The sequence below is a fragment of the Sycon ciliatum genome, chromosome 5, assembly GCF_964019385.1.
Source record: "Sycon ciliatum chromosome 5, ocSycCili1.1, whole genome shotgun sequence".
Lineage (NCBI taxonomy): Eukaryota > Metazoa > Porifera > Calcarea > Leucosolenida > Sycettidae > Sycon > Sycon ciliatum.
Window position 1 is genome coordinate 20,790,588 of NC_088647.1, and position 9,995 is coordinate 20,800,582.

At 50.8% G+C, this 9,995-nt stretch overlaps 1 long non-coding RNA gene across 1 annotated transcript in view; it reads left to right on the top strand.

Moving 5' to 3' along the window:
- LOC135816668 (uncharacterized) overlaps positions 1 to 873 on the top strand; it is a 7,693-nt gene extending 6,820 nt beyond the window's left edge. Inside the window, exon 3 of the long non-coding RNA XR_010553448.1 lies at positions 1 to 873. This exon is cut by the window's left edge and continues 21 nt beyond it. This is a non-coding gene — a long non-coding RNA (uncharacterized LOC135816668).
- The last annotated feature ends 9,122 nt before the right edge of the window (positions 874 to 9,995 follow it).

The window sequence follows — 9,995 nt, forward strand, 5'->3', positions numbered from 1 at the left end:
GGTGTGATGTGTGTGCAGAAAAAATGAAAAGGACAAAAAGCGGGGATTCACTGGCCAGAAAAAGCCACTTCATAGCTGTGTGGCGTAGACCAGGCTGAATAGTGGCGGTCGTTAGCCTTGCAAGCTGTTGAATGGTGCAATTCCAGCACAAGTTGCTATGGCTTCTGCTGTAGCAACTCTATCATCGCCTCCGGCGTTGGACGTCAAAAGGAGCGTGTGTGTGTATTGTCAGTGAAGGTCATTGCCATTTCTATTGTCTTCACGCTGAACCATTGCAGGTTTATCTCATGTTCTCGCCATGTATCATCTCACTTCTCTGGACTTCAATGCCATAATTATTACTGGTGATGCTAACTCTCTCTCTCTCTTGAAGAGATTTCATGGGAAAATATGTACGTGCATGTATGTGTGTATACGTGATTGTGTTCTTCGAAGAAAGTTCTGTTGTAAATTTCGTATTTCGTACTTCAATCATTCCTATGTATACTAACCATTCCGTGGTTGTGGTGGTGGAAGGTGATACTTCAAAAAGAGGTGATACAATTTCAGGCCAAAACGCATTGTGTGTTGCCTGCAAGCCTGCTGAATGTATGTCTCCCAAGTAAACTGAATTCTATTTTTGTTGTGTTGAATTCTTACTGTGATCGCTGCTTCTCTCACCCACCTCTTACTGACAGGGGAGTTGGCCTATTGGAGCTTGCACATTATTGTGAATCTGATGAAGGCAATTTGCCGAAACCTTGTAATAATGATTGTGAAATGAGTTGAATTATGTTAATGGAAAGAGCGTGTGCAGGAAGCCTCCCCACTTTTACTATTAATTCTTTATTGCGATGACATATGAAATGCCACGTATTGCTGCCCAGCTCTTCTGTATGGTTACATAAACTATTTCCCATTCCTTTCAGAATTAAAGAACCGGACTCCCATGCTCCTATATTATGACTTCTGCAATAGAATTTCCCCAATGGGAGGGTAAAGGATGAAACGAGGGGCACTGATCAAGTGCTACACACGTACCACTTTGTGTGTGAAGTGTGATCAGGAGAACTATGAGTAGATGAGCACAAGAAGTCATGGAGATGTGAATACGCAGGTGGACCTAGCACGCAGCAGGATTGTTGCAGCGAACATCCTTCCCCTCCTTTCAAACGCAAAGAGAGAAGAAATTGTCAACAGTACGAACAAGAAAAAGCAGTATGCAATAAAAAGAGGACCATGAGTTTACAAGATACCCGTTTTGTCCATGCAGCACTAACAATAAAAAAATAATCAGGATACTGGTGAGTCAGAGAACGTGCAACAATCCTTTCGATCCTAGGGCTCTCTATCTGTAGTAGAAAATGCACACCATTGCCATAAATTAATACCAGTATTATCAAAGATTAGTATGCATCACGGTACGAGCAAGCAAACCAGCAGAGACCAACATTGGTTTCTCTGATACTGGTTCATGGAGTATAGTCGAGCTAGAAATATTTGGAAGTGCAAGACCATGCCGCCAAGCACAGGGAACATTCTGGAGGAGGGGAGGGGGTAGGCTCCCGCGGATTATGCCGGCATGATTTGGTGGTTGAAATATTTGAGCATAATGAATTTTGTCATCCTTTCGGACGAAGGAGCATAACTACACGATTGTACAGATGTTGTTTGCAGGCTACACAATTCACCGTGTACATGCACAGTTACTGTTTGTACCTGATCAGTGATCAGCGCTAGTAGTGGTCTGCATGGTAAAATGTCCAGAGGTTATACAAACATTGTTGCAGTGAACAGGAGGGTAGAAATCATGGCAATACATTGTTGTCAGCTCGAACTCGTCTTCTTCAAAGTTCTTTCTCTCGCTGATACAGTGTACATGTATGGAGCAGAAGATGAAAATGAATCAACCTTTATCAGGTATCTCGGGGCAGACGAGATATCGACGAGTACTCCGCGTACATGTATATTTTGCATGATGCGAAGTCATGACCTTTGGATCTTAGCAGCCATGGTTGGACTACACGATGCTATGGCAAAGGTCATGACTTCGCATCATGCAAAATGTAATAGCTTATCGACAACTCTTCTTGTAAATATCGATACCGGTGTATGCACTTGATCTAGTGGATATTAGTTTAATACATTAGGAGGAATAGTTCATGTTCGGTCATGACGGAAGGAGAGGTGGAGCTGCGAGAGAGAAGTGCTGATTATTCACAGGGCGAGGTTGACAGTTTGGACGAGTACGACGACTACGAACACAGTGTATTTTGAGAAAGCTCACACCGCGGCGATTGTCGTAATAGATCATGAAAGTCAGAAATACGACGGGCAACACTCAAACCACGGTCGCTGAACAAGCACCCAAAAATGTAGCCGCAAATCTATAATTATTACATAATTGCATGAATGAAGTACCACTACGGGTATATAGAAGAAGTAATCTTATCTCTTTTCGATGTTGACCTCTAGCTTGCACGGGCACCAGAAAGTATTGTTAACCTTATGGGGATACCGATGCTAATGTATTTTGTTGCACTTATGGCCACTGGCAAGTACGAAAAACGTAATTTTCCGAACTTTGAGGCTCCATGTTTAAGTACAACAAAGTGAATAAGTGTCCCCACATCCCAAAGCATTCTTATGAAGATTTTTCGAGCCATATGCGAGCATCCATGAAATCATAATTAATTTTCATGATTTCGTGAGCATGATCCGCCGGAACCTGGGGGGGGGGGGGGGGGGTCACAGACAGTGCACGGCTGAAACATCCTATGCACACATGCGCGCACACACGCACACTCTCTACCGTACATAGCAGGCAGTCATACAAATGTAGAATACACTGTACCTGGCATTTTACGACTCCCTGGCACAGTATGAAGCAAGACAGCATTAATTCCACACCAGGACTTACCGACCACCTTCGCGTAGCTGCTCCCTCACGTACAATGACAATGTACACATGTAGCTGGAACTGCGGCCTCGCTCATGTCCTGGTCCTTCACCTTGATCCGCTCGTAGATGGCCACACAAATATCAGAGATGTCTTACCGGAAGACATGTAGGTGTCTTGATCCATTCAGCCATCTTGGATTGTCTTGTCCATATAACGAAACGCACCGTGCTGCTGGAACATGCATACAGATGGCGCTAGAATTTAGACAAGCTCGTGAAGCAGACTATCTATTAGAAGTTCGCACTAATGTTGCCACACATACATGCGTAATGATAGATTGAAGTAACGGTCCAATAGTGACATGAGAAAGGCGTCCAGCAAATGAAAGTGTGAATTTAAACCTGAACTGCTGTTGGATTGTTACACGGAGTCCTGCTATCATTTCAAGAGTCACCCCCACCCTACCCCATGGAAGGACCTAAACGAGAATCAAATCGTCTCAGTCGTTTAGCTCTGTCAATCGTTATCACCACAGTGTGATCTTCATGCTTCAGTACACAAAATTAGTAGGAGATCCCCCAGAGGCGTTAGTCTTTGGGTGATCCTGAATACAGATTATCAATACTAGTAGATTATCATTCCATCTCAGAGTCTTTCCTTGGCGGGCTGTGACCTCTCACCTACACCGAACCACATGTAGATGACTTCAATCCGGATCTGAGCTGTGTAGCCTGAAAATATGCCGGAGAAAGCAGGTGAGAGGTCACTGCTCGGATTCCCGTGAAGATTGCTTTCCTTCCAACGCTTGTTTTAAAAGATTCTGGTCTTGTTTTTTTTTTCTTTTTCCCTTCCGGTTTAGTTATTACATGTATCTATATTAGCTGAGGAAGATTGTGCCTGAAGAGCACCATTTATATAGTGCTCTCCAGGCACAAACATAACCAGGGATACAAACTTACAGAGACGCTCCGTTTCCAGCGCGACAAACACCTCGTGAACACCAGATAGCAGCGTGAGTCAGTGTCGCTCCTGGATGGTGAGACAGACGTCGAGGACCCTCGGTCATTCGCAACGCTGTCACCTCCAAACCAACTAGTCGCAAGCCCGCGCTGGGCACAAAAGTACGAAGTAGTGGTTGCGACTTCGGCGATGATTTGTAAGAAAGGGTTTGCTCCCCACACCGGAGCTCGCGCTATTCCGCCGTCGCATAAAGTAGCAAATCTAGCATTATCACTCCCCCTCACGTGACCGCGGACTCCTGCATATACACTCACACAATAACCACACAACTGTTTGGGGATAGCGCGCTTATTGTATTATGCCAAACTTGACACGCTGAGTCCAGCTTGACTCAGCTGAGTCCCGAACTGCAATTTACTGCTCTAACATGAAGCCGTGCCTGGAAGAAGGGAAAGAGCGAGAAAAGAAAAAAAAAATTCTGGCCTTCTGCAAGCAATAGCAAGTAATGAGTGACGGCTGTGTAAAGTCGCACAACCATGCAGTCGACCGGATGATGGTGAGTGTCCGGCACACATCTTGCTCTGCTGCTCCACCTGCGCATACCTGATACGGTGGTGCGCTTACGGGCGGGCTGCCTGGGCCCCAGATGCCTCCTCGATGTGCCACGGAGTGCCGTCGAAGCACCTGTATCACTTCGGTGATCCAAACGCGAATGCAGCATTGCCGGTCGCCCGCCGGCCTGCCGCCTACGCGACCAGCCTGAGACTGGCCCTGCCGCATTTGGCGCTTCTAAACGCTGCGATCCGGTAGACAGCTCACTGGGCTGCCAAATACGTAACTGGCTTGAGGACAGTTCCATACTGGGCAGGGCGCCCAGCTCAGGTCGCACGCCGTAGCGGCGTGAGCTGGGCGCGGTGAGGGTTGGTGATAACTACAGTTTCCTCCTTCCTCCTCCGGAAACTTCCATTTATCACTCCCCCTCACGTGACCGCGGACTCCTGCATATACACTCACACAATAACCACACAACTGTTTGGGGATAGCGCGCTTATTGTATTATGCCAAACTTGACACGCTGAGTCCAGCTTGACTCAGCTGAGTCCCGAACTGCAATTTACTGCTCTAACATGAAGCCGTGCCTCCCAAAAATAATGGGGGTGGCCTCACCGCACGCTATCCCCTATTCTTGGTCCCGTCGATCTCTGTGCTGTTCGCTGTAGACCTGTGATGGCATGCCTGATTCGGTATACAGTGAAACCAGTAGCTAAAGACCACCGTGACCAGCGACCAGTCTGGTACTACCGACCACTTCGCCGGGCCCGGACGGTCTCACATTCATAATGGTTGTGCGGTGCAAGCCTGCAGCCAAGGACCACCTGCCACTAAGGACCGCTTTCTCTGGCCCCAAGGGGTGGTCGTTAGCCACAGGCTCGACCGCACATGTATCTCTTGCGGGTCAACCCTGACCACCTTCCGGCGGCCTGGAGGTGCCGTCCGGGCACCTTCCTGGCCGCCAGATCCTGTGTCAGCTTGAGGGCGTCTACCAAGGGCATTGCCATGAAGGACTGCTAGGCTTTCCCCTGGTTGGTAGCTCCTGCTGGTGCTGGGCACTACTGAATACGCTGACGACTTGTCAGCTTCCGCGGGTAGTGTTCGCACGGAGGGATACCTGGGCGCCCCAAGCCGGGCAGACAACAGCCGAAGGGCTGTCGTGTTGGATACAAGTGTGACTAGCTACCCGCCTGGTGCTATGGACACCTTCGCCGGGCACGGACGGTCTCACATTCATAGTTTGCGGTGCAGGCCTCCAACTAAGGACCACCTGCCCCTCAAGACCGCTTTCTCTGGCCCCAAGGGGTGGCCGTTTAGTCACAGGCTCCACCGCACATGCATCTCTTGCGGGTCAACCCTGACCACCTTCCGGTGACCTGGAGCTGCCGTCCAGGCCCCTTCCTGGTGGCCAGATCCTGTGTCAGCTTGAGGGGATCTACCAAGGGAATTGCCATGAAGGACTGCTAGGCTTTCCCCTGATTGGTAGGTCCTGCCGGTGCTGGGGACTACTGAATACGCCGTCACAACTTTTCCGCTTCCACGGGTGGTGTTCGCACGAGGGGGATACCTGGGTGCCCCTCGCAGAGCCGACAACAGAGCCAAAGGGTTGGCGCGTTGTATACAATTATTACTTTCTCAGTTATCCTTGTATTTTGCCTCTTAGGTCGATGACGGCTTCCCGCCCGCCGATCGTCCAAAAAAAAATGGGGTGAGGCCCCTATCCTGCAACAGGCAATAAATGTGGCCGGGAGTATGCGCTAGAGGCCAGTCAGGACCTGCTGGGTGCCCGAGCTACGGTGCTAACAAGCAAATGCGAACAAGCAAGCTCGAAAGGAGATCTTCGGTTGCACTCCCCATCTCAGCTGCAAACAAACCACGCTCCGAGGGAGAGCTGCCCCTGCATTTTGCAAGCCTAGCTGTAAATATACAAAGCTCCAAGGGGAAATGCCCCTGCATTTGCAAACATAGCTGTACACATCCAATGCTCCCAGGGGAGCTGCCCCTGCATTTTGCAAACATAGCTGTAAACTTCCAAGGCTCCAAGGGGAGCTGCCCCTGCATTTTGCAAGCATAGCTATAAACATCCAAAGCTCAGGGGAGCTACCCCTGCGTTTTGCAAACCTAGCTGTAAACCAACAAATTTCAAAGGGAAGCTGTCCCTGCATTTTGCACACATAGTTGTAAGCATCCAAGGCTCCAAGGGGGGCTGACCCTGCATTTGCAAACATAGCTTTAAACATCCAAAGCTCCCAGGGGAGCTGCCCCTGCATTTTGCGACCACACCTGTAAACATCCAACTTCAAAAGCTCCCAGGGGAGCTGCCCCTGCAGTTTGCAAGCATAGCTGTGAACATCCAAAGCTCCAAAGGGGAGCTACCCCTGCGTTTTGCAAACCTAGCAGTAAACCTACGAAGCTCAAAGGGGAGCTGCCCCTGCATTTTGCAAACATAGTTGTAAACGTAGAAGGCTCCAAGGGGAGCTGCCCCTGCATTTGGCAAACCTAGCTGTAAACCTACAACGCTCTGAGGGGAGCTACCCCTGCATTTTGCAAACCTGGCTGTAAACATCCAAGCCCCAAGGGGAACTGCCCCCGCATTTAGCCAACATAGTGGTAAACATCCAAAGTTTCAAGGAGTGCTGCCCCTGCATTTTGTCCGCACAGTTGTAAACTAGTTAAAGCTCCAAGGGGAGCTGCCCCTGCATTTTGCAAACATAGCTGTAAACATCCAAAGCTCCAAGGGGAGCTGTCCCTGCATTTTCTCGCGTAGCTGTCAACTAGCTAAAGCTCCAAGGAAAGCTACCCCTGCATTTTGCAAACGTGGCCGTAAACATACCCAGCTCCAAGCCCTTTTTTTGTTTCTTCCTCGCAAACATAGCTGTAAACATACCACGCACTAAGGGGAGCTGCCCCTGCTTTCTGCAAGCATCGCTGTAAACGATTACATACAAGGCTCGGAGGGGAGTTGCCCCTGCTTTTTGCAAACATAACTGTACCAGGCCCCAAGGGGAGCTGCCCCTGAATCTTGCAAACATAGCTGTGAACATACAAAGCTCAAAGGGGAGCGGCCCCTGCGTTTTGCAAACGTAGCTGCAGCGCCGGGCGTAACGCCACCCAGGCGAGGCGCGCTGCCCCTGCCTTGACCAATGCCGCCGCAAACAACACGCGCAAAGGGGCGCTGCCCCTGCATTTGCTCGCATAGCCGCCGTATCAGACCGCTGGGTCAGCCGCCATATCAGACCGCTGGGTCAGCCGCCATATCAGACCGCTGGGTCAGCCGCCATATCAGACCGCCGGGTCAGTTGCCATATCGGACCGCTGGGTCAACTGCCATGTCGGGCCGCCGGGTCAACCGCCGCATGGGCTAGGGGCGCTGCCCCTGCCTCTGCCGCCGCCACAACAGAGCTCAAAAGGGAACCACCCCTGCATTTGCTCGCACCGCCGCCGTATCAGGCCGCCAGGTATTCCGCCGCACGGGCGATTACGAAGGGGAATCGCCCCTGCCTCCGCTAGTACAACTGAATAAGCAGCATGGGCCACTCGCCCTGTCCGCCGGGTGCGCGTAATGTGTGAGTGTGTGTGTGTAATGCACATACGCGTGTCTGCAGTATGCCCTGCGCGGTCGTGACGGATTAATCCGTCGCACCTCGGGTAAAGTGTTAATTACTGAAAATAAGACAAGGTCGCCAGCCCGCCAACACCGGCACTTACTGCCGGCTCGCCGTGGTATCTAAACAACAATGGCAACAGCGACGACAGCCGCAAGGAAAAAGATAACAGCTCGCCATGTCCAAACAAAGCCCCAAAACAGCAAAGTAGACCCCACATGCTGAGACTTGGTGTAATGCCGCCTAGTACGAGTAGGAAGGGGAGGGGAGCGACAGCACTTAGAGGCGAAGCAGGGTGAGGGATGGAGGAGAGGAGGATAAAGAGAGAGAGAGAGAGAGAGAGAGAGAGAGAGAGAGAGAGAGAGAGAGAGAGAGAGAGAGAGAGAGAGTATGTGTGTGTGTGTGTATGTATGTATGTATGTATGTATGTGTGTATGTATGTATGTATGTATGTATGTATGTATGTATGTATGCGTGTGCGTGGGTGTGTGTGTGCTTGCGTGCTTACCCACGTGTGCTGAGAGAGATAGACTACACAGCGAATGAAAAAGGAGGCACGCATTGGTTGAGAAGAAGTTCAGCCGGTTTGCTGCCATGATTAGTTGCTCCCGCACAGCATGAGTTCGGGACTAAGCCGAGTCCAGCAGCTGGATTAGGGAGTTGATGAGAGGAAATGGACTAATCGTCCGTGTGAAAGAGCGTCCGCAGCGGAGTTGTCCGTGGCCGTAATATGGGTAGTCAGCGAGATAAAGCCTTGTGTTCTGCTACCATGCGGGGGCTGAAGTGGGCTAGTTCCGTCACGGTTGGATTTCGGCAAGTCCCGGATTTCAGACTGCTCCAACTGCCTTTCTGTCGCCGTGCAGTATGAATTTCTTGTCGGACTACTTAGGGCCCCAGAGGGCGTAAGCTCGTGTTGCAAGGCGCGATGGTTCTGAAAGTCTGCCAGGCCTCGACCCAGTAGATTAGAGATTCAGTTTTTCTCTTGCCAGAAGAGGAGCCGCCAATGACAATTCCACTCAGAGATTGCCATCGGATTGATCGATTCTAACACGTTTGGCTGCTGGCTGCGTGTGGGCAGGACAGGAAGGAAGCATTGTGGCCAGCTCGAAGTATTCCGCACGCCGTATTGTCCTAATCGTCTCCCGTGCGCCAACACATGCGCCGGCCGGCATCATAGCGCCTCCAAGGAACTCAACTAAACTGGTCATGCACGACAGTGTCCATGCCTGCATTTTCGGCCGGCATGCTCATCGCCCGAGGCTTGTTGGTCAGGGCCGACGCTGCTGTCGCCGCGGTCTCAAACGAGGAATACCAGCGATCCGCTGCTGAGTAGGATCCATGCTCAGGTACGGGTATAAACCATGTAAACCAACTAGCTTTAGAGCAAACGAGAGCAAAAAAATTCTGGCCTTCTGCAAGCAATAGCAAGTAATGAGTGACGGCTGTGTAAAGTCGCACAACCATGCAGTCGACCGGATGATGGTGAGTGTCCGGCACACATCTTGCTCTGCTGCTCCACCTGCGCATACCTGATACGGTGGTGCGCTTACGGGCGGGCTGCCTGGGCCCCAGATGCCTCCTCGATGTGCCACGGAGTGCCGTCGAAGCACCTGTATCACTTCGGTGATCCAAACGCGAATGCAGCATTGCCGGTCGCCCGCCGGCCTGCCGCCTACGCGACCAGCCTGAGACTGGCCCTGCCGCATTTGGCGCTTCTAAACGCTGCGATCCGGTAGACAGCTCACTGGGCTGCCAAATACGTAACTGGCTTGAGGACAGTTCCATACTGGGCAGGGCGCCCAGCTCAGGTCGCACGCCGTAGCGGCGTGAGCTGGGCGCGGTGAGGGTTGGTGATAACTACAGTTTCCTCCTTCCTCCTCCGGAAACTTCCATTATTGTACCAAATGTAGCATATTTGCTACAAGGAGCAAAGAATTCGCATAATTATAGGGCAGATTGCGGAAATGGACAAGGAAACTTACCACGGCACGCTCGGT